A 25873-nucleotide genomic window follows, 5' to 3' on the forward strand; every position below is an offset into this window, starting at 1 on the left:
GTGCACGTGACATACCACAACTTGGTAGTATTTAGTATTTTGGGGGGTTATTTTCATAACCTTCTGCCCAGTTCCAGAACGTATTGAAGTCTCTGTGAATGTGGCAATGACTCTAGCTGTCCTGTGAACAAATGAGGGGTTGAATTTTAAGTATTCACAGTCCAGCATGGTTGATAAGCCTAAAATTCACTTCACTTTTTAGGTACTGAATAATTTTTCTATTGTGCTCAGCTGTATATATTTAGATAGATGAACTGAAATTGCTTTGTCCAGATAAGGGATATTGGCAGTTTTTCATAACAAGACAGATTCCAAGACAAGCCTTCCTACCTATATAAAACTGTAATATAGACTGAGAACATACGTGAGAAACATCAGCCTAAGTACTGTCAGAAAGTTCCTCCCATCAAGGTGTTGTTCCAGTATTCAGAACTGCTATATCAAATTTCCATGCTCCAGAGAAGAGTTAAGTGTTAAATAATTAAAAATGTTCTAATTATAGTATCTCACAGCTATTAGATACACTAATCTTTAACTGGGTCAGTTCATATACATATATATAAAAAAAGGCAATTGGCTAAGCATTGTTATCAGAGTACAAGATAAGGGGAATTGCCACACAAATCCCACGTGCCTACATCTTTTAGATTACTCTCTGTGTGTTCAGCAAAAATTTTATCAGAAAGAAACTTTCATGTACACAGTTACAAAATAAGTTTTCCCCAGAGAAATTTTTCTCTTACTCTCAAATAATTAGAGGTGATGTGGTCCCCTTTGGAAGGGTTAAAACTGGTATGCTTCCTTAGAGACCTCTTAAGAGAATCATTATTATTACTACTTTGTTTATTTTTGTCAGTTGTTTTCTGCATCTTGCTAAATTCCTGACTCAGTAATATGCTTGACAGTGCACACCATGGGAACATTGTGATTCATGTGAAAAATTAAATTTTCTGTAATTTCATATTTCTTCCATTTCTGTTTATTTTTCCATTTCATTGAGTGGTACTTTGTTTTTCTAAAAAAAAAATAAATAAATAAATAAATATAAAAAAGGCCTGATAGATTTTCAAGTCATATTCTTGCATAAATTCAAGTTAACTATTTGTTTCATTGACAATACTGTATTCTTATTATAGAACAAAGGAAAACTTTGCATACTGGTAATACTTTTCAATGCCAGCAGTTTAGAAGATATTTTGAATTCAGTATTCAGTACAACTTGCTTTTTGTGGGTTTTGGTTTTTTTTTGGTGTTTGTTTCATTTTGTTGTTGTTTCGTTCTTTTTGTTTGTTTGGGGGAGGGCACTTTTTCTATTAATCTTACATCCAGTGATCACTTTTTTTTTTCTCCTCTGAAGAGTAAAAATCAAAATAAATCACCAGCAATATCTTTACTGGTCTGCTTCCAGCACTTTCTTGGAATTGCATCTTTCAAGAAGCCCTCAGCTGAACTGTAGATCAGAGAAAACAGCAGCTCCCTAACAGCCTACAGTAATTCAAAATACAGAATTGGGGTCTGGGACAGTGAGTAAAATCAGTGGTTCCAGTTAGAACTACAAGATGTATAAAAGATGTTGTTGCTGTGATTATCTGAATTGTTGCTGTGATTATCTGAATTGATGATTGGTCAGGAGATCAGAGGTAATGTGTTCTTTCACATAGTGCCATGGGATTTTAGAGTGATCAGCAGTGATACAGCTATAAAGTCAGCATGTAACTGGAACTTGAGTAAGAGTTTGTAAAAAGTGATGATGTATTCAAACAATTATTTTATCTATCCTGGCTGATCTTCCATCTAAGGTTAGCTAAATCCAATGCTGCTTAGCTTTTATGAACCAACAAGTTCTAGCCTAGTTTAATATGGCCTATAGTTTACGGCTTTACAATCCATAAATACTACATGTTTTTTCACGTTACCTTAATGCTCTACATCATTTCCACAGTTATGGAGTATAAATATTTTGTTCCAGAGGATAACATCAGAATAGTGGTATCTGCATTTATTTTACTACAGCCATAGAGACCAAGCCAGTTATACTTCACAACTTACTGAATAGCACTTCTGGCACTGTAGACAAAGGTATTTAACACTGACAAGCTTTAATGGTTTCCTCCTCTTTCACTGAAGGTGATTAAGATCCTCTAATGCCAATAGACAGAGATTTAAAAAAGAAAAAAGAAAAGGTTCATAGCAAATAGTCATGTATGTAGAAATGCATTTATGCTGACAGTGCATATCTTTTCCTCAGAGCATAGTGGAAATACGTCTAACATTTGATTTCTGACTGATGTTAGCATTATACTCCCCAACTGTTCATTGTCTGAGTCTTTTCCCAAAAGTACTAGGGACACATGACTTAAATTAACCTCATGACTGGATGTTGGAGGGCTGGCTTCACATGCACACATTTTCAATTTACAGGGTTTCGTAGGACAACATAACTGGCATTCATAACTGGACATTCTTTGCTCAACCCACATTTCTCATCTTTCTATGATTCTTCTGATCATTTTTATAACTAAAAGCAGATGTTGCACCATCATCTGAGTTCTTTGGTGATCAGAGCTGAAATCAGTGGAACCACGAACTGTTCCAGGTTCCCTTTAAAGTAGAGACAAAGTGCATGTAAAGGGCCTATAACCCACATACTATGTGAATATCAGTAATAACTATGATATGTTGAAGTTCTACATTAAAAATGTTACTGTTGTAAGGAGAAAAGAGGGAAGAATGAAACCTAAGAGTTAGCTGAGGAGCTGAAAACAATGGAACTCATTGAGAAAGTAATTGAGGTAGAGAAGAGATGAAATAGATGGGAAAACTGTGCTTAAATGAGCTTCCTACCGGTATGTCTCAAAGCTCAGGAGATCAGCTTACTTATCTTGTTCTTCCAGATAAGGAAGCAGAGAGCTAGGGAGTGAAGGTAGCTGCTGAAGTTTGATGCAGCAGCAGAATGAACAACCAAACTGCAGCTTACCTGACTCCACCATAACACATCCGCAACAGGAGTAAGGAGGAAGCATTCAAAGGAGAAAAGAAAGAAATTGGGAAAGAGACTAGTGAAACACAGGAGGAAAAACTGTAAAAACACACACAAAAACTGTGAAAAAGCAAAATAGAAAAATGGGAGCAAGAGAAAATAAAGGGTATGGAAAGCAGAAAAGGTATAAGATGAGAGAAATATTGATATAGACAACTCTAAGATTGGAAAAATAAGTTACAATGGGTTTATGTTATTCTCATGACAGAAGTATGAAATGACTAGGTCTACTTTGAGCTATTTTGAACCAATATTGGTTTGGATGTGATTGTTAGGTTTAAGTGTTCTGACTGTACATATATGGGGAACTGAGTAATATAAAATGCAGACTGAAAGAGAAGCAGCACTCAGTGGTAAATACTAATTTCAGCAAAATAGTGCATGTGGGAGGGACACATTCTTCAGGAAAAGTAATACCATAAAGGACCGTAGTCCCAACACATGCCATTTAAAAGTGTTACACCAATGCTATGTGGATATGTTTTCCATGTAAGCTACATATTTTATATCATCCTATTCTTAAGTATTTTGATACTGCTTTTCATATCTTATGATGGAATAACTGACTGGGTAGATGAAGGGAAGGCAGTGGATGTTGTCTACTTTGACTTCAGCAAGGCTTTTGACACTGTCTCACAAACCATCTTCATAGGGAAGCTCAGTAAGTGCGGCCTAGATGAGTGGACAGTGAGGTGGGTTGAGAACTGGCTGGATGGCAGAGCTCAGAGGATAGCAGTGAGCTCTCTGGAGGCCTGTAGCTAGCGGTGTCCCCTGGGGGTCAGTACTGGGTCCAATCCTGTTCAACTTATTCCTCAATGATCTGGATGATGGAATGGAGTGCACCCTCAGCAAGTTTGCTGACAACACAAAGCTCAGAGGAGTGGCTGATACCCCAGAGGGCTGCGCTGCCATTCAGAGGGACCTCAACGGGCTGCAGGGTTTGGCCAAGAGGAACCTCATGAAGTTCAACAAGGAGGAATAGCCCCAAGCACCACCACAGGCTGGGGGCTGACATGCTGGAGAACAGCTCTGCAGAGAGGGACCTGGGAGTCCTGGTGGTTAACCACAAGTCAGCATTGTGCCTTGTTGGCCAAGAAGACCACCTAGGTGTCCTAGGGGGTAAGAAAGTTGTGAGTGCTAAGTGCCATGACTAGCCCAGATGGAGTACAGAGAAAAATGTAATTCGTAAAGCTACCAGAGCTAAGCAAATGCAAATATGTCATTACCCAGCTGTTTATTACAGTAATCCCACTATCTTGATTTTAGGGAGTACATATCTGTTTGCAAGTGTAGGGGGATGTGTGTGACGGGTTTGGAGGCGGTCACTGATGACTGGAAGCTCCTCAATCAGGTGACATTAAGATGTCCTTGCATTGAGCAAGAGTAGTAGGAGCAACTGCCTACACAAACTCCTTGTGTGTATGTGTTCATTTGTAGTGTTCAGAATCTGGACTGGATTGCTTCATTTTGGTAGTAGCTGATGTTTATCTGTGCACATCATAAAAATATTCTCTGGGTTGCACATGCAGTGAAAGCATAGAAGCCTTTTCCCACATCATAGAGTTCAACCATCTACATACAGAAGGCAGGTGAAAGTTGGGATGGGAAATGGTTAGAGTAGACTGTCCAAAATCAGAGCAGACTAATGACAACATGAGATGAGAATGAAAATTACTTGAATCCCAATCCAGTAAATTGTCCACTAAGACCTGCAGTTGTTCTGCTTAGCAACAGGCACCACAATAAACTTGGTCATGTCACATTATCCTGCTGGTTTTTGGAGAGAAACAGGCACACTCAGAGGGATGCTCAACCCCCTGGTACATGTACCATCCCCTCAAAGCAGCTATTGCCCTCCTTTGTGTAAAGTGGGAGCTATGTACCAAGTCTGCACTTGAGCATGCCAGTTATGTACCATAAGTACAGAAAGTTACTAAAGCCTGTCAACCCTTACACAAACACAAAAGCACACAGAGCTATATAGTTGGGACCTAGGAGTATGTGTATAATTAATCAAGCAATAGTTTGCCATACTCTTTACTCATTGTGACTTACTTACTTGATCGTAACTGGTACAAGATGGTGCCAAGTGAAAGTTTCTAGCTCTTTCCTTTTGTTGGTAGGCGATTCTCTCCAGAATACATGCTGGATTTGAGCCTGGTGGTTTCTATTCTTTGGTCCTGCTACTGAGCATACTATACTTTGGTCCTGCCTCCTACTATACTTTGGTCCTGCCCATTAAATCACAAATACATTTCACACATCCTTATGCATTGGTAATAAAATGTATAATAAATTCTAATATGGTTGTGCAGCCAGCATAAAAGAGAAGAACTTACCCATAATACCAAGAAATCATACTAACCCTGTATTGATTTCAGCTCAGGAATACTTCACAACACAAAGGCCTACACACCCACAGGCACAGCAGATGCCAGGCTAATCGATCCCGCACTGCATTTGGAGGGTGGGAGTCCTCAAAAACAAATAAGTGGTTTTGTTCCCTTTCTATTTTGTCCCTTCGAAAAATGAAGTCTCTCTCACCTTGGAAGATTTATTGAGATTCTGAAGGAAGAACAAACATTTTATGTGTGGTAAGGTGGTAAAGACTGCCTTTTCTAAAGGCCATGATTCATGTCAACAGTAATCTAAGATAAAATTACAGTGTTAAATTATGTATACTCTAGATATATATTGTGTGCTATAAAATGTATGCTAGCATAAAGAAAACAAGTATGTTTTGCTTTTAAATTTGTTCTCTGGATAAGGAAGTTGCACATCAATTTTTATTTTTTTTCCCCAAAGATTTGGGCTTGTTTTGCATATTCCATCTTATCTTCAGCTTTTTAAAATAATTGAAATTCTTGCATCAGTTGATTTCTTAGTTTATTATGATACCTAACGAATACTAGTAGCATCTAATTAATTAAATCTCTGCTTAATTACACTTTGTAATTTTTCTATGCAAGTATTTCTTGTGTAGAGCTGTGCTGGCACATACACTAATACATTAAAAAAATAATAATAATAATTCGTATATCCTTAGGGCCACACAGCAAGTGCCTGCTACATCCTCTATATGGTTTTAGGTGCCCGCTGTGGCATTTAAATACCAGAGAGCACTGTTATTCAGACTTGCATTTACCTTGGGCTGCCCAACCCTGTGCAGTCAATGAAGAGGATTAGTAGCAAAATGCACTCTCCTCTGACATTCCAATTGCTCTGTAACACTGAAAAGCCAGAATAATGCCCTAAAATGTCATGGGTGCTGTAGAGATGCTTTCACTAAGGCCACTTGCTAGCAACTGAATGGGAAATATTCATGTAATGCATTTCCATGGAAATATTTATGCTAGTTTGGGGTTAAAGAGCTCATTTTTTTCCACTTGGTTTAGGCAAGGTGCCAGGGGACATTTCACGCACAATGAGGATTTTGCTATAAATTGTTTTTTATTGCATTACAATACGCAGCTTGGACCACAGAAGAAAAAAAAAATCAGAATAAAATGACATTTGTTATCTCAAATAAGATATCTCTAAAGGGAGATCAAAAGGACAAAAGCTATGCCTATGCTACCAAGCAGTGTAGTGCAGAAGGAGCATATCTACCAACTCTGTAGATATGTCCTTCCAAGTTGGTAGTTGGTTAGAAACAGTTGGCATTGAGGACCTGACAGCCATACTGTATGTATTACAGGGGGGAGATGATTTTGGTCCAACTCGACCAGCTCCGGTCTGGTCCTGTGGACAGAATGTCCATTAACGGTGGAAGCACACTCCTGCAATACGTCTTAGTCTTAGTGTCTCATCCTAAACAAATCCAGTGTGTGTGTTCCAGGGCATTCTTCGATCCAAACCAAATCAGAGTAAAGCAGGACAATCCAGAGCTTAGTTTCAGAGGTGCACTGCCAACCTGAACCATTAACACTAGTGACCAAAAGAATGCATTTGATATTTTTTTAATTATCATCCAAACTACTGTTAAAATCAATAGAAAGACTTGGTTGATTTTAGCAACAGGGTTTCCTTTTCCTCCACACAAGGTGGAGGTAAAGGATACAATTACTAGACAATAAAAGATGAAGGGAACAAGAAAGGGAGAATAGGAGAGCACATGCATGTTGTCATTCACCAGAGATGCCTTTTCCACAATTAAGCATCTTTAAAGCTGCGTGATTTCGGGGCATGGTTGAATGTGGATTCTGAAGATGGGAAATAATCACTGGAGGCAAATTTAACATCCTGATCTTGGTGTCTCTGGACACTTGGAAGTATTAAACAGCTGCAGACCACAGTATTAATGACACCAGAACTATGACTCAGCCACTCTTCCAAATAAAGTGTTCTGCAATGTGTATCAGGAATTAAATTAATACAGTGTATAAGTACTCGAAGAGATGCTGAATTTGGACCAGGATTCCATGAAGCCCCCTGAGTCAGTATGTGTACAGAGTCATGCTACCACTCTTCCAACATTTTTATGCTCTCATTAAAAGACTAAGTGTAGCTAGCATGCAGATTTTCCCCCGTGGTGAAATATCAAAAATGTTTTGTGTCTCGTTTTGGCTGTTGTGTTGATTTGGTATTATCAGCTTACTTTTTTTTTTTTTCCTTTCTCTTCTCCAGTTAACGGGATCCAACATTTCTTTGCGTAAATGAACGTATTCTGGTAATAAATTGGAAAGAACCGCATCTGGATTGCTCTTTTATTGCCAACAGTTTCTCAGACTCTGTGGAGTATGCAAAAATTAGCTCATACTGAAACACGAGGCCAAAGAAACTAAATCCTAGAGGGAGATGGCCTAAATGCGGGCTAAATATTTAAGATGTCAGAACCCACAGAAAGCTGAGCACAAAGGACAACAAAGAAGGTTTTTAAGTGCACCTGCTTGGCAGATTGCACACAAAGGTGGCATTATGTAGAGGTGGAAGATTTCCAGTGGAGGTGATAAAAACTGGAGCTTCCAGACCTGGAAACAAGGCGCCACCAAGGAATTGCGAGGAGGGGGGATGCGGTCAAGACAGTTTGTGTAGCCCTGATCACATTCTCCCCTCATTTTTATCAATGTTTTGAAAAAAAAAAAACAGCTGGCTTCAATGCCAACTGCCACAGGTATCCAGTGAGGTAACGTTGGAGTGGCTACAGCCTGTAAACCAAAAATAGACGCTGAGCACTTATTTTGTGTATTGTGCTTAGGTGACATTGCATCACTTACAGTACGTGCGTATGATCACCCTGCATTTACACAAAGCTCCCATTTCAGTCACCGATTTAATGGTGGAGGATGCAGTTTACTGAGGGGTTGCTGTTGTTAGTTGAGTTATTGTTATGTGGAAGCCCTCCTCTCTCCCTGGTTCATTTGGCAGCCCTAAGCCCTTCATGCACCGATCCAGCTATTAGAAACCCCATCATCTATCACTCCCAGTGCTTCGCGTTCCCTCCAGCTGTCCCCTCGGCGCTGAGGGGCACGGCTCCTCCCGCTGTCCCCTACCGCCCCCTCAGGCCGCCATGACGGGGCCGCGCCCCGGCGGAACCGGCTCCCCCCTCCCTCCCGGAAGCGGGTTCCGCCCGGCGGCCCGGGGGGCGTGGCCAGGGCTCCCGGTGGCCCCGCCCCTCGCGCCCCGCCCCGCCCGCTCGCCCCGCGGGCCCCGGAGCTCGCCCCGCGCCGCCGCCGCCGCCGCAGGTGAGGGGAGACCGGGACCGGGAGCGGGACCGGGAGCGGGGCCGGGAGGGGGAGCGGGGCACGGCACCACCGCGACACCCGCCCCGGCCTCCCGCCCCTCCCAGACACCCCGGGGACGGGCGGGAGCACCCGGGGGGTGTCGCGACGCGGGCGGGGTGTCGCGATACCCGGGGGATTGTCGTGACTCGGGAGCGTGTCGCGACATGGGGGGGGCGTCGCGAGCGCATCGAGAGCGAGGGAGAGGGCTGGGTTGGCTCCGGTGGGCCACCCCCACCCTCCCCCATGGCGGACAAAAGGCTCGGTGGGCCCCCCGTATAGGAGCACCCTTGGGTGCTGCCGCGGGGGGGGGGGGAGGCTCCGGCGGCAGCCCCCGGCCCCGGCTCCTTCCCTCCTCGTAGGGCGAACGGGCCCGGCACCGCCTGAGTCCCCCTGCCCCAGCTGGGTGCCCGCCGCCGAGCACCCCTGGGTGCTCCTGGTGGGAGGGCAGTGGGCTGGAAGCGACCCCCGAGTGCTCAGCCTCTGCGTGCTGCGGCGCCCAGCCTCGCGGTCCCCCCGCTGGGAGCGGTACGGATGGCTGCTGGTGGGGTGGGTGGGTAGGTTATGGAAAGGTCTGCAGCAAAAAAAAAAAAAAAGAAGAAGAAAACAAGCTCAGCAGCTGCTCTTCATCATTTTCAGTCAACTTTCAGGCTTTTTGGGGAAAGAGGGGAGCTGCGTGGGCTTGGAGAAGGTACTGACATTCCCTTAGTTATTAGCACAAATAATAGCGATTCTTCATTAAAAATCGTGTTTCTTCTTTTCAGCCTAATTGACCTAATAGCACGCACCCCAACATCTAAACCCTGGGAAGTTGCGTGAGTTCCTAGTAGGTGGCAGAGGAATTACATGACACCTAATGGCAGAAGTTACAGGGGTTGCCAGTGTTGGTGATGTTTGCCTTTTATCCCCATCCATGAAAATGAAAGAGGTGTGCTGTTGCACAAAACAGTCAAAAAAGCCCTCAGTACTCTGCATGAGAAGTCAATGGTGGGGCTAAATATGCTGTGACACTAAATAGTGACCGTGCGCCTTTACTAATACAAATTCCTTCATCTCAGTCTTCGCTTTGCCATGTTCCTCTAAATTTGAGGAAGGGAAGATACAACTCTTTTAGGATGAAATCAGTATTCTAAGAGTTGCTTGCAGTTTGGCACTGTTCAAATAAGGTCTTTCTTGTTTTCCTAAACCGTAAGGAGAGTGTCTCTACCCACAGAGGAGAAAGCTAGAACGTGGGCTTGCCATGCATTTGTTGTAATCTGTTACCTGTGGGCATGTTCACTTTATATACATAATCCATAGAAATTGGTTGTCTGGGGGAGAAGGTGGAGTCGGGGTGGTGAGAGATGTGGCTCTGCAGATAAGGCAGTGCTGGCTAAAAGCAGCTAAAGGGGAATATGAGACCGTTAAATAAGCATTGTTATAGGCCGTGCAGTGACCTGAGTCTCCCCTGTATTCAGACGCCCATCCATAAGAACAGTTCTGCTCTTAACTGGCGCTAAGCCATCTTCTGACACCCCTGCAGTGACTTTTTTTAAGGGGCTGCCCTGAAGCAGGAGTGTTCTGTCTGAGGTGAGCCTTTGCCCCTGTTAAATTTCAAGTGCATCTGACTTGGAAGGTAGAACTGCTGAAGCAAAGGATGTTGCCACCTTAGAAACTGATGTAGCCCGCTCCTTGGTATCAAAGAGTAATGTAGGTACGGTGTCTGGTTACGTCAGAAGTTGTCCAGGCAAACATTTCGGCTGATTGCCAACAGCATTGTTTTCCCTGCGGCTTCACAATTGAAGAAGAAATAATTGTACGAGAAAAGTCATGTAACTTGGTGATCGGATTTGTTTGTTTTGCCAACCAAGCCAGTGCTATAGGATGTAGTAGACCTGTTGTGTTCTGGGCAGGGAGTTTCCCACCCCCTGGAGAGCGCTTACAGCCAACTTCCAGCAAACTTCTGATGGCTCCAAGCTATTGAAATTACTCTGCATCTAAATTGAGATCTATTTTAAGTGAACAAGGTAGTTCGGTATGCTAGTGACAGCTTTCTAGTGAATATATTACGGCCTACCCACATCACACGCACAATTATGGGACAACTGTTTTAAGTCTCCTTCCTACCTTATGAAGAATGGATGTAAGGAACCAAGAAAATAGAGCAGTCAGTCTAATTACCGCATCTCCACTGAACGTTCTGCAAAACGTTGTATGAATTATTAAGGAGGGAAGAATGGCTATATGTTATTAGTCTGCCTGATGCGGTGTTTAAGAAAATCAGCTCTTGGGGTGGTAGGTCTAAAATGTTACTGGTAGGTGTTACTGTCTGCAGAATCTGAAACTTCCAGTTTTGGTTTGCAGACAGCCCAGGGAGTTGTTAAATCTTGGTTTGCTTCTTACGTTTTCTCAACTTTTGGGAGTGGGAGCGAGCACCTACCAACCAAGGCTTTGTTGGTGGTCACAGCTATTTGTCAGATCTCTTTGGTAGCCACGAACCCAACAACCAGAGCATTTGGCTTATACAGCTGAGTCTTAGAAGCCCTGCACAAGAGCAAAAAAATCTGAAGAGAAAGCAGTGCTGGATTTAGGAGTGGAAGCAAGTAGGGAAGAAGTGTGGTTTCAGCTAAGTAATACTGCACTACAACTTCCTGAAGAGAGAGGATTGATTGCCCTTGCGTACAGCCTGGCTTAGTCTTTGTTACTAATGTTTTGTTTTGGATTAGTTTTATGTCCGTCAAGATTTCTAGCACCTCTCGGGCAACAGATTGGTATGCTGTGCACAGAGGGGAAAAATGGAGAAACAGGTGTGTAGGAGATGTTAGGCAATGTAAAGAGGAAGTGTAATGAGCGACAGTTACTATAGAGAATTCAAAATAAGCTGTGCTGTAATCAGTTTATGATGGTAATGTGGAGAGGAGCCAGGAATGCAAAGAAGGTAGCACAAACAAGATATGGAGTTGGTTGCGTAGTAACTCTGCGATCGGTACTTAGTAGAATTGATGATGCTTATTTTGTGATATTGGCTCCTTAGTTCAGCGATTACAGTATAAATTGAATTCCTACCGGTACAGTTCATTTAGCACATTGTGTTTTTTCTCCCTACCAGTAAGCTTACTACTACATCATCTGATGCAACAGTGTGGGAATGCCTGGTGCAGTGGCCCACAAGGTTTTGATAAAAAAATTGCGAGTAAATGCACCGTATGACCAAACTGGCATTTCTGCAAATTACGGAAAATGTGATTTTGCAAAGGAGTTCGGTACCTGTGCTTGGTAGGTAGGTAGAAAGGATCTGCCACGTGTTCAGGCCTCGGTACCTGTTTCATTTTACTCTCTGAAATGCTAGCTGTACCCTTCTGTGCCGCTGTTAGACTTGATCTTTAACTCTGATCCTTGTCTCCAGCAGTCTGAGAATGCTTATGAGTAACGCCCACGTCAACACTAAACAGAGTGCAGTAAACATGGAAGTCTTCCAGGCACTGAGCTTCTATTGAGAGCAGTAAGAGCCAGCTACACGTTGTATCACCTGCTCTTTGCCAGTGCTCCTGTTGAACGGAGCCCATTGGGCAGCACACAGTAAGGCTAACCTGTTGTTTCAGAGCTGTGCAGTCCTCTCAGCATAGCTCTGCCCTTCCGTGGGAAGGGCGGTTAGTGTGGAAGTAGTTCATTCCAGCCAAACTTTCCCCTGTGGAATTTATTTCAGGCTTTAAAATGAAATAAGCTATACAGACCAAAAAACAGTGTTATTGTGACTGACTTCTGCAGGCATGCTGTGCCGGTCCCAAAAAATACCCTTGACCAAAAAACACCACCTTGACGTGGTGCTGTGGAAGCTGTTTGACTAGATGGACCCTAAGGCTCTACTCAAAGGAAGGGTTGGAGAAGCTCATCCTTAATCACTTGTCACTGTTACTATGGATGTCAAAGTAAGCAAAATTGGATACTGAATGAAAGCAATTATTGTGTGCCAGAGCTGTTTTGGTACCACACCACTAAATTAGAAAGTTTTTATGTACTTAACCACCTAAATTAATTCCACTTTTGTAGTGTAACATGCAAGTAAAACTTCATTCCAACCCTCAGGACTCTTGGTTTTTAAGAAATAACTTTAAATTGCACGCTCTAACAAGCAATTTCTGTGAGGTCAAAATTTGTATTTAACAATATCTCGATGAAGACTTTAATGCAGTGCTCCAGTGACTGGACCAGTGTGATTATTACTGTTAGCTCAGTAGACATTATTGCAATTTAACTTCAAAAATGTAAATGTATAAAAGGTCTGAGATTTATCACTGTTTTTAAGTGTATAATACGAGGCTGGTTTTGGGCTATTTTTTTTCTCCACTGATGTAATTTACATAGGGAAATCGCTGATGCAGCACTGGTCCATATCAGTATTAATTGTTGAAGCCTCTTCATCTTTTGGTTGTGTATTTATTTATTTTTTCCCTGTTGCTAATCAAACATGATGGCTCTGAGATTCTAGTTCATTCATATGCACTGGAAGTAAGGTACATAATAAAATAGGAAAATTTAACCTAGAAAGAAAACACTCCAGTCTGGACTCCTCCTCTATACAGACCTGCATGGTCATTCAGAATTTAGAGAGCAAATGCATTAGGCTAAATATCAGAAATGACTTTTCATTAAGCAAGTTCACCCTCTAAAATTATTAAACAGCATTGCAGTGAAAAAAAAAAAAAAGATGGCATACATGTAACTTTCATCATGAAATTCAGTGTGGCCTGGAACATCTTGGAGTACCAGAACAGGAAAATATGCACTGTAACTCGTTGAGATGCATAAAATGTTATTACTTGATTGTTTTGTCCCTGTTAATTGAAGACTACAAAAAGAACAATAATGGCTTTAAGAAAGCTACTGGTCTGAATTACTACTTTGGTTTGCATCAGTACTAATTTAGTTTTAACTGTAGTTCAACACAACGAACCATTTTCAGAACAATTGATTCAAAAATGCAGTTGCATTTGTTTCAGAAGTATTAAAAATCCAAATGATTTGTCTAGCTGCAGTGTTCTTTCTGGGAAGAACTTGGGTCTTTCAGTAGTGGTTGTGTAGCAGAGCTTGAGCAGGAGCTATCACGGCTCTTTGGACTTACAGGAGTTAAATTCTAAATCTTCATCCAAGTCACACCTCAGTCCTCTTGTTTAAATCTTGTTTTGATAATAACTTGGCTCTTATGTTGTGATCTGTGCTTTTTACCCTTCTGTTACTGCTGTGAGGAGGGAAGAAACTCGCTTTTGACCCATACATATGGTACATCTTTAATGTTTCTGTGCTTTGTTTAAAAAAAAATAATAATCCCATAGCAGACATTGCTGGTGGGTATTTCCTGTGTTCACAATAGGAGGGTTATGAGATTGATGTTCTTCAAGAGCTGATCCAGAAAGTGTTATAGGAAAGCCTGTATGTGTATTCCCATGTAACTGGCTCCTTGTCAACCAGTAACTCTAAATGAGTGCGTATAGTTATTAGCTTTACTGGTAGGGTTTACAGTTACAATTACACTTAAATAATGATTTTGTAGGGCAGCTGCCTACCAAAATGCTAGTATTTCTCAGCCACTTTTTTTCGAACTACTGAAGAGTGGGATATGCAATTTTTCTTGAAATCATTCAAAAAGTTTAGAGGGTCCTGCTTTTTATTTTATTTTAATTTTTATTTTATTTTAATTTTTATTTTCTTTTAAAGAAACTTCTTTACTGTCCTGTCTCTGTCTCTTTAAAGGCTTTTCTTTTGGATCCTGTTGCCAAACTTGATCTTCTTAGGTAATCGTTGTTTTGGCACATGTTGAACTTTTGTAGTAGAAAAGCATCTGTTTTTCTTAAGATTGAATGAAGGCTTAACCCTGTTGTCTTTTCTGTCTTGCAAGGGCTATTCTTAATAGCTCTCAAAGTCAAATGGGACAGAAGAATGCAATGACCCAAGAAGAGCATTATTGTCTGCAAGGCAAACTAGTTAGGACTGAGACCATGTGTGTAATGTGCACAGTTTAAGTGAGTTTCTTCAGGCTGGAGTGTTTTGAAAAGAACTGCAAAACCAAATTAGTATTAGCGATCTTACGTGTAGTTTGGCAAATTTGAAGAAAACCACCAACTGCTTGGTGAACAAAGTTTAATATTGTAATTTTTCAAAGACTTTTTTTTTTTTTTTTTAAACACATTTGGGGAAAAAAATAATTATTGGAGGAGAAACTGAAGCAGGAAACAGTTTTGCAGCCAAATACTAGGATTTTTAAAGAAATATGAATAGTGAAATACAATATAATACAGTGCTGAAATATTCATAACTATCCCAGTCATTCTAGTATAGTTATTCTTTGTCAGTAATTTAAAGGAGAGATTTTCAGAAATTTGATTTCTCTTTCTCATCAGACTGAGGTGTTTCCTGCTGGCCATTATCTGTGAACAACGAACTGGGTTTTAACGAAGCTAACTCTTAGAGAATTTATGCGGGACTCAGCCTTTATGTGTATTAAGGAGAAAGAAATAAATCCCTGAGGGAAAAATGATGTAGAATTAGGTTCTGACTCTGCAGAACTGACACTGTTAGAAGTTATTGCAGCTGAATCGAAAGCATGCAAGTGATCAGCTGGAAAGAAAATGTTTTCATAAGTCAGCAGTAGGGAAGGTTTTTCAGGCCAGAGGAAATCCTATATTACACGGTGCAATGTTGAAAAGGTGTTAGGTCACATGCTTCTCATTGGATTTTAAATGTTCATGGGTGCTGAAAGGAATACAGCTCATACTTAGCAGTGTTTAGTGTTGCAATGTGTAGGTTTAGCTCAGTTAAATGTTGATAGAGATACCAGATTTTGCCATAGACAGTTCTTCCCTGGAGGGACTGACCTTTACAGTAAACTGGCTGTGGTTAGTGAGCGCTGCTAGAATGCCATTGTCGTTGTTGTGTTGTCCACAGGAAGAGAGACGCTTGAGACCCATCTACTGATGTGTACCATCCTTACCGTTGCTTGTTCTAAGATTTCTTGAATTTGATGTGTGATTGCAAAACTAGTTATGTTTTTGATATCTGCTTTACCTGGTTACCCAGGAACTCTGGAATGCACATCATGTTTGCTTCTGCATTCAGAGATCAATCTGTGATTTTCATGTGCATTTCTGTAATAGAAAGAATGCTTTTTTAGAGATTGCTATGTTAAAACTTAGAAAATTTTATTCTTTTAAGTCATTTAACAGTTCTGCAGTGTTTTGTATTATGTGCACGGTAAGAGCTGTAGGAATTCAAGTGAGAACAAAAAACAATTTTTGAAGTTACTTTACATTTTCAGAACATTTAACTTGGAAATGTCTTCTGCCCTACAGCAGAAAAAAAATACCAGTATTTTAAGCAGGACAAAATCAAAACCACTTTGCATGGGGACTTAATGTGGAAAGTGATGAATTAACCTGAACATTAAAAACTTCATGCTAAGTTAATGAACCAAATGCCATCCATTTCTAGCAACTGTCTGTTTTATGCCCATAGTACGTGAAATAGCCATTAAACTCTACCATTATCACATGACTGGCAAGTATACATTGAACTAAAAGGCAATTAATTGCTGATTGGGTCTTTTAGGTCTACCACACTGACTGCCAAATTTTCAAATGATAAATATAATAGTTTAAGAATAAACTGTGTCCAAGGTTGGGAGGGATCAGACTTAATTGTGTTTCAGCTTCATGAGTGTCGTATTAACATGCAATGTCAGGTCTACAACCACTTGTGCATTTGAATCACCTTCTCAAAAGGTTAATTAAAAGTCCTCGTGTATTTGCAAACCAGTCTCATTCACGGAGTCATGCATATGAAATCCTTTTGCCATGAATAAAACAGAAGAATTATTAGGATTTTAGGCAGAGCAATTTACACTGTACAGAACGTAAACAGAAGGGAGGGACTTACTGGAACATATATGGCTGCAAAAGTTATGCTCTTACAGTACTATTACAAAAGAGTACTTACACATTTGCAAGGGGTGGTACAACAGATGGTAAAGTCATACAATGATTAAGTAACTTACTTTGCCAAATCAGATTTCACTAATGAAATTTGTTTGCTACAGCTGGATGATTCCTCAGCGGAATAAAAGGAATTTTTTTTTTTTGAAATGCAAAATCCAACACACTCCTATTTTGTTAGGTTCCAGTTGGCTGGTGCATTGATGCAGTCTGCCTGTGGAGAGGGAGAACGCTTGCCTGTATTTGTGAAGAGGAGACGGAGGATTTAGTGGTACCTGCTTCATGATGTCTCTTGCTAATAATCTGTGTTTGGTCCTGTGTGCTTGCACCACTTGTGCTGCGGCCTTTGATGTAAATGTGCTTGTACCTGCTGAATCACTTATTCCTGCATCTGTCATTGCCAAAAGCCAATTAAGAAAAAGAGTGGGGATTACTTGTTAGGATAAGTTGGTATTCTGACTCTGCTTTTGTTGAAACTTTGTCCAGCTGGGCACTGGTCACACAGAAGAAGGCGGTATCTGCCTCAAATGCTTTATTTGAAAGCTTAAACTTTTTCTATGTCAAGAATTTCATAGAAGTGTTATTCAAACAAGGCTTCTGTGTTCATTCTTTCTGTACTAATACCTTAAAGGATTTAAGGGTGTCCATGTGATTCTTTTACCATAATCATATATGAATGGCTAATGAGGCAAAGTAAGTTGTTTGGAGCAGGATAAATTCCCTGAGCTATTAACATCAGGACTAGTCTCACTGCGCAGCAAGGTGCATGCAACATGCAAACACTGATGGCATCCCTTCTATAGATCAGCCTGAGAGTGTTGATGCAGCCTGCCATGAGCCTAGAAGGAACTTGTTTTTGCTTTGCAGATACCATTGTTTTCTACATTTCTGTGTAGCAAGGTAACTTTCCTGCCTATAGACCAGTGAAACTATTTGGCTGGAGTTTCAGTCTGAGTAAGCGGGGATCTTAAATAATCCTTTCTGGCCTTAAAAATGACTCGATTGATACTTGTTTTTTCTCAGAAATGCACATCTGACATTCTGAATTTCTATCTGAGGAAAGAGTATGGTGTTGTTAACAGTAAAAGTGATTCTTGTGTTAGAGAAAATCTTGATTTATGGACGTGTTCTGGCAAATATATGTATTTCAAGTACATCTTTTGGAAGCCTTCTTCATTCTTTGTTTAAATACCTTACTTTGTCAAGCCAACTCAGAATGCTTGCGTTTTAATCTTCCTTAAATATGTTTAATGGATGTTGAAATGGAAGTGTAAAGGGGCAAAAAGGGCACGTTGATGTAGTTGAGTTTTCTTTTGAAATATGGTTGACCAAGGGGGGAAAAAAAGCTGGTTTTATGATACTGAATATGCTGTGAGCAACTTTCTGAAAGCAGAGCTCTTGAACTGCTTTTAAAAGTGAAATGCTGAGGCTCTTGCTGCAAGTTCTGGCATAGTGCCTTCTAGGGAACTCCATTTTTGCTGCTTTCCAGAACAGCTGAAAAGCGGTAGCTCTGTGCAAGTGTGAATGATGCCTGACTTATCCTAGTCAAAAAATTGTAGCTTCCTGAGATGCTTTCTTGCCCTTGAAATGAAGGGTGAAAATGTCTCTGGCTAGTATGTCTTAGGTGACACTAGTTTAACCATGTCCTTGAAGTGTTTCCCTTGGTCTTTAGTCGAATAGCACTAACTTATTAACCACCAAGCTGTTGGTTCTGTGCTAGGAAAATTCATCCTTGTGGTCTATGCCTTGTTGCTGACATTTATCTGAAAGGGAAAAAGGTGATTTTGTTCTCCATCAAATGATGAATAAAATTAAATATTAGCAGATATTCTACATGACATCTCCCATGACAGTAAATTGACTTTTGTCATGATACTTGATTATTTGGTATGCAAGCTTTGTCTGCATGTGTCATCGTCTTCAGTTTTATCTTTCCTTCTTCCTTAGTGTTACTTATCCTAGAAAATCTGGTGGAATACCTGTTTTTCTTTTTTGCTTCTGAATCTTTCCTAGATGAACCTCTCTGCATACCTCTAGCATCGATGAATTTCACAGACTAGTGAGATGGCTGTTCAGTCTTCCTGTCATGACTGCTGTTACTGTTAATTCTCTCCTCGTGCTATATAAAGCTATATCAATACGGAATGAGAACCTTCTGTTAATATTCTGGGTTAAGTGCCTAAAATGTGTAGGTTTGAATTCTAAGAGAAGACAGGGCATTTACACTTTGTGTTAAAGCAGCACTTCAGTGCTGTCAGTGTCAGAAAGCTCGGGTTCTGTCAGTGATTACGATAGACTGAGATGGGGTACCAGCCAGGTAATGAACTAGACTCTGGTGTAAATGTGTATTTTAACAAAATTACTTCACAATGTAACTTCAGTCATTTGAACTATAAAAACAAGCTTGCTCTTGGTTTTAACCCAGCTTCTGGGCTTGAGCCTATTTCTTTTCACACTGATCTCTGGATCAGTCCAGGTGAGCTATGGCAGGTACCTAGAAGGCTTCCAGATGTTCCATGGCAACCATCACGTATTTTGCAAAAGGTGAGGAATCTTCAGCAGGTACTAAATTATGGCTGAGCGACCTTGTAACGCTTGCATTGTGTATAGGCTGGAACTGCTGTAGTCCAATGTTCAGTCAGGGAACAGTTTGGGAATATTGGTCAGACTAGCACGCTCTGTTTATATCAGTGTTGCAGGCACGCAGGTGGGTTTGTGTTGTGTGTTTTGTCAGCTCTTTATGTGGACAGCGATGTATCTTGCTCACTTTCTTTTTGGTACACTGCAAGGTTTAAAATCTGAAGGCCTTGATCTTGTTCCAGAATATTTCTGGTGTTCAGTTCTTCAAGGCTTTTTTGTGCTGTTCCATATGGGTTTCAAGAAACTTCTTTGTGGAGGCGCCTCCTCAGAAGTCTACTTGCAGGATGCCAAAGAGGCTTTTTGATAACCAAATGCTGAAACGGTGACTTAAAACCTGTAGAATACAGATCCAATCTCACTTCAAAAGCTGCGGCTTACTTCCCGGCTGTGCCCAGAAGCTGGCACTGAGGCCCGGTGGAGCCTCAGAAAGACTGCAGGACAGCTGGGAGCTTGGGTCCCGTTTAGTGGCTTCTTGGAGGGATCTCAGTTCTTGCGGTGATGTCTTAAGAGCACAGTGCTGCTGGCATGAAGGGACTTGCTGTTCTTTATAGTGGTGCAGTGTAATTTTTAGGAAGGATGGGTCCTCAGTTACTGGAGGAGTTCACTGGTCGACTCTTCTCGTTTCCGTGCCTGGATACTGTGACAGTTCAAAGTACCCATCTCCAGAAGCTGGGAAATACAGGTCTCTTGCCTGAGGAGATTTGTTGCTGCTGAGAGATTGAACTTAAGTCATTTTTTGTTCTTTACTCTCTTTAGAAGCTGTGTATCCACCTTAGTAAATTTGTTTTGTGGGTGTGGGAGAGACAAATGCCTTTTATAGTGTGCATTAGAAAGCTTTGGAAAGAGGCGTTCCTACCAAACTTTGAATGTGGTTTGACTGCCTGTTAAAGTCATGGGAAACTGAATCCTAATTCCCAGTTACGCAGGTTTATGTCAAAGGGTTATATGCAGGAGAAAGGAAGGGACTTACAGGAAAGTGTTTCTGAAGGCCTGTTTCTTTGTATAATGATACTAGTTATTTCCAAGATAGGCTTGATGTAAAATTGGGGTTCAATTTCATCTTTCTTTAGGTTACTACTTAGAGTTTATAGTGATTGTTTAATATTTAAAATATTTGTTCTACCTCAACACAACACTGATGTTACTTCATGCTGAGCTTGACAGATGTTGCATGTTTAAACTGCAGTAAAAACACGAGTCAAGCTTGAGACATGGAATGTCACTTATTAAAGTAATGCTGATCTAACCTCAAAAGCTTCCTTACTCTACAGTTCTTAAAGCAGCTGGCATCGTGTATCCTGTCCTATGTCCTCATGTATCCTGTCTGTTCCTGGGTCATGGGGTGTTTCTGCTGATCTGGTTTGAATATTGTAATTGCAACCAGCTGTTGGGAGGGATGACTAGTTAGGCTCAGCCTGCCTGGAGTTGCCTCCTTACATTTCCAGGAACATTTTTGTTGCAGGAATATCTGAGTCATTCATGAGTTGTCTTCCAGATACTCTGAATCTAGTACGCTGTTCTGCGCTGATCATTTTCAAACCATACATTCTCGAACATGATTTTGCGATCGTTAACCAAACTGAAGGTACTAAAAATGAAGTAGCTGGGTGAAACGGTGATCTTTTAGTAACCAATAAGGTAGAAATAAGGTTATATTGCTTGGTGATTTCTGGGGACAGGAAATGCATTGGCCCTGTTGTATTTTTTTATTTATTCTTGCTTCCGTGCTTTTTCCTCAGAATGCTGAACTTTGGCAACCTGTAGACTACATGAGACAAGAGTTGCGAGTTGCTTTGCAGAAGTTGAGAAACTTCAGCAAGTGTTCAAACTCACTTAACATGGGGTTACTGTCAAGCAATTACTATAAATTTTCACTTCAGAATGAAATAGAAAGTTATAGCTTGTGTTTCTGGAGTTTATAGTTTATATTAAGCATAAAGTACGTAATACTGCAGGTATTTGCTTAATGAATAAAATGAGTTATTTGTTCAGAAGGTCATGGGTTTCCATTATTAAATTTCCTTTAATTGTTCAGTAAGCAATCAGTAGAATATTTTGCCTTTCTGGATGTATTCTGGTCAAAGCACGCTATTTGTAGTTCTTAGTATTGTACCCATAACTCGCGTTTCAATGAAATCACTTCTGTTCCTCCAAATTTATCAAATTCTAGCTCACTGAATAAAAAAAGAGTAAAAACAGGTGCTGTGATGTATGAGCTACCAGTTGTAATTGATGTTCTCCATATGAAACAGTCCTCAGGGAAAAAAGTTGGCCATCATAAAAATGAGTGGGTAATGAGGTTAATATTACAGTCCTGCAAATCTTTATGCAATCTTCCATTAAGGAAGAGAATAGAAACAAAAGACTAGGAATTCAGTTTTGATGTCATAGTTTTAAGAAGGCTATACAAATACTAATAAAAGAAACTGTTTTATAATTGAAGAAAGGCACCACTATCTCTTATTAACTAGAATCTACTATACGAACTGTACCGATTATCTTTAAACACAAAGCTATGTTTAACTAGTCCCCTTCAAACAAATGCCTGCAGCAAATCAAAGTTCTCCTGTTAAGGACAACTGCATTTTCACAAAGCCTGCATTCAGCTTTATGTATAGCACTGCAGAAGATGCCAGCTGAATTCTTGCCTGTAATGATGCGACTTTGCAGTGTAATGCTTCTCCTTCCCTGCTCTGCTCTCATTGACATTGCATTTATGAGACTCAAGGGGATCAAAATGGACAGAGTAGCTTCTTGACCCCTTTTAGTCAAATTCTTTTTAAAATGAGTCTGTCTGATCATACGCTCTGTTCTTCCTTAATTTGTGGCCTGTTGGCTGGTTTCAGGTACATTTTGACAGGGCTAGGTGCATTGAATTTGATTGTTCCTGTAAGTTGCCTGAATATCTGATGCTGGCTAAATAGGAAAAAATCTGTCAGTGTTCTCTCTATAGGAAAGAAAGCAATGTGAGCTGGGCATGCGTTGTCCTGCTTGGGTTGGTGTGCAGCTACTCTGTTGGCCATGTTTTTTCTCCCTTTTAACGTGAGTACGAACATCAGGACTATGATACTGAGGAGGGATGTAGAGGATAGTTGGCACAGAGCTGTAAGGGAGCATGCTTCAATTAAATGTTTTGGAGCAGGTTATTCTGTAAGAAGTCATTTCCAAAGAGCATCTGAGAAATTGGGATAATCTAAGAGGAGTCTTCTGAATGAGCAAGACGAGTAAGGGGATAAAAAGCATATATTTTATTTTTCACCCATAAATTTATTTTTAGGTCTCAGCTTATTTGGCTGAAGAAGTAGATAGGAGGGCAAAATAAATATTTGTAGTAGGGAGATCAAAGATTCCTACTCTTTTTTTTTTTTTCCCCTCTCCCCCCCGCCTCCAACACATACTTTAAAAGATATCTGGCCAGAAAACATTGTCCTTAGAGATGAAAACCTCTTTTTGTCCTGGTACCTGGTCATCCTACCTGCTCTTGTGGCTCTGGATAACCAGTCTGCTTCAAGACTTTATGCAAGGCTTAATGTGATGCAAGCATCTCTAGTTTCCTTGTCCAAGTCCCACTACAGGAGTGCTCTCCAGCTTGTTCCGCAGGTGAGTAGAGCTGACTATCGTGTTTGAATCCACTGGGGACTAGAGCTACCACAGTGTTTCTTGCACAGAGGACGTACCATGCAAGGTGTGGACCTCTGGAAAGGTCAGCATTTCTAGAGGTAGATACCAGTCGCTTAAGAGAGGCAGCAATTTTATACCTCGAGTCACAAGTATCTTTTGCTACACAGAATGATCTTAAGTTATTTTCCTACCTGGTCTTCTTCCCCTCGACTAGATTTCTGTGCTGTTGGACAAGTTGCTGTGACTGATGCTAATGTGAACTATAGTTGCTTCTCCTGCAGTTCTCCTGATTTAATCTAATCGCTCCCTTACCCGGCTCTACAAAAAGTGATCCTGGCTCCAACTGGAAGCCTGCCATCAGATGGAGCACAGAACTGTGGGGGTGGCTATCTGCAAGCAGGTAATGAGCAGCTGTAGGAGCACAGAGAACTGCTTACTTTGGCTGAGCAGCCACTAAGAGTCAATCATTTGTGCCCTTATTTGCTCAAGCATGTTGGAAAGGGCAGTTTCCTAGGAGTTTATCAGCAGCGGAGGTGAGGAGTGATCCACAGCATGGTGGTTAGACAGCGCTCTGGCCCTTCTGAGTAAAGGTATGGAAGTACGTTGTTGAGCCAGTTAAGCTTTCACTTCCCTTCCAACTTGTTAGGCTACACAAAGGACTGTTTAAAAATACCCTCGTGTATGTCATCAGCATTATTGCTGGGGTGGGGATTACCAATGGGTGTGGTAAAAAGCTGACCTGTACGAATGGATTATACAGCTACTGACAACACCCTGCTTGGTTCTGTGTGAACCTTTCTCTCCTGTACAATAACATGGGGTTCTGCTGCAGGAGGGGCCTGCGCTTATCTTCTGGCCTCACAACAGTTTTGCAACTTCAAGATTGGACAAAAATGAAAATAAAAAAGCACTTTAAACAAAACATGAAAGTGTTCTTTTTTTTTTGAGCTATGCAAAAGAGGATTCCTTCCCCAGTCTCTGTTAATTTCATCATAATTATTAAGTAGGACAATTAAAAAATGAGGTATGACCCAAATTTATACTTTTTTAATGAACGCTTATGAAATTAAGTCAGGCTACATGAATTAGGAATAGAGAAATATACTTTGTATGAAAAATCTTAGGTTCTTTACTGTTAAAATTGGATTCTATGCTCCACTTTGGTTTTAAAAGCAGACTGAAACAGGTAGAAGTATGTGGCAGTAACTTAAAATCTACCACTTTCAAAGTCTGTCTTCTCTCAGGTGGAGTACCTCTTCTGAAGCAGTCTCTCTGGATTGAATACCGTTTGCACAGAATCAGACCATTCCTGCTTGGTGTGTAGCTTGTTTCTGTCTGCTAGCTTCATGTGTACTGTTCAGCGGGCATGAGTTTGCTCATCTTGTATCTTTATTGGATTATGAAGAACTTGAAATCAACTGACCATGCTGAACCTCCTCCCGCTGCACAATGGGACAGAATATTTATGGCAAGCTTATCGTTAAGAGTTGGAGTATGTGGTAGCACGAAGTTTTGCTGTCTTCAGTATCTTACTGGAATGTTGTTCACTGATGGTTATTGATGACTTGATGACTCAGGATACTGCTCTGACCGGTTGGGTCAGGGTTTTTTTTTGTTTTGTTTTAATTCTGAGTTTTTCTTTGACTCAATCTCTTATGCTTCTTTGAAGAGATGTTATCAAGGCTTCTGAAAATGATTGTCTGCCAGAGATTCTTCCTGGTTAAAGAGTATTCAGTTAAAAGGAGCATCTTCATTAACTTGAGTGTTTATAAAGGTCTTTCTGTTTGGACATCAGTGTTATGCTTTCCGAATTTTTTGTCAACTGTTGCACAAAGTTCAAAAAGTGGCAGCTTCTCTTACCTACCCTGGGATCCTCCCAGTTCAATTGAAGCTTCTGGTAGGAGGGGAATATTCCCATTGCTCAATCTACCTAGGGACTGTAGGTTAATTTACAACAAATATTACAGTGAAACGTGACTCTTACGTATCTGAACATTTTCACAAATTGTAGTATTGACTTTGCAGAAACACACCTGACAGAGATCCTGCTGAATTCGTTTGAATTTGATGCAGTATTGGGGTTCTTGTAGAAGAATGCTGTTTCCTTGCTTAGTAAGATTAATACAGACCCTATCTGTGTATACTGGTGCTCTGGTATCTGTGCTTCTGAGAGTATGCATTGTAATCTTAAACTTGTCAAACTGAGCTGTTCTCAGTTGATAACTGGAATTCGGAGGAATGCTACTTCATAGTACTTGTCTGAAATACATATTAAAAACCTAGTAAGTGTGACTTTCAGTATACATTTATTCTCCTAAGAGACAAGTGCAAAGCAAAACAACATGGAGTAGTTCAAAATGCAGTGTAGCAGATTGAAAGTGTACACACAGCTCAGATATTTTCATGTTCTCGTACTCCCTCTTGAGTAAAAATAAAGCTATGGTTCTTTTAAAGTCATAATGGCCAAAACCAAAATGTGTTTTGTTCTCATGCTACTTGGTCTGTCTCCTCCTTAAAAGACTTTATAACGTAATGTTAGTTATTTCTCTGCTATATGTCTGTAATTAGTACGGCAGCTTACTCATGCTCGTTTCACTTAGATAACCTTTCTGGGAGAAACAATTTAAGCCACTTAATATTCAATTGCATTTTCAGGATTCTTTGACAGCGTAATGGGTACTGTTATTGATGTGATCCAGAGAGTTTCTCATGTAGGTTTCTTCTTCCTTTTCTAAGTTTTTTTTTGAGTTTTAATTCCAGGAAGGATTGGGTTAGTCTCTAACAAAGCTTCAGTCAGCATGCATTTACAGATAACTACCTCACTGCTAACAAATCATAGTGCACGTCCTCATGATACAAGTTTTTAAAGAACTGTCATGCTTGACGTT

The 25873-nt window shown here is 40.7% G+C and overlaps 1 protein-coding gene across 2 annotated transcripts in view; it reads left to right on the top strand.

Annotated features, from left to right (window-relative positions):
• Nucleotides 1-8591: 8591 nt before the first annotated feature.
• RALA (RAS like proto-oncogene A) overlaps nucleotides 8592-25873 on the top strand; it is a 28200-nt gene continuing 10918 nt past the window's right edge. The window contains exons 1-2 of one of the 2 annotated variants that reach the window (XM_038174957.2): nucleotides 8627-8724; nucleotides 16906-16995. The gene's annotated coding sequence lies outside the window, so the exon portion shown is untranslated. Of the gene's footprint in view, nucleotides 8725-16905; nucleotides 16996-25873 lie in introns of both variants that reach the window. The other variant, XM_038174956.2, reaches the window with a different exon arrangement.

This window comes from Anas platyrhynchos, chromosome 2 (assembly GCF_047663525.1).
Source record: "Anas platyrhynchos isolate ZD024472 breed Pekin duck chromosome 2, IASCAAS_PekinDuck_T2T, whole genome shotgun sequence".
Classification (NCBI taxonomy): Eukaryota; Metazoa; Chordata; class Aves; order Anseriformes; family Anatidae; genus Anas; species Anas platyrhynchos.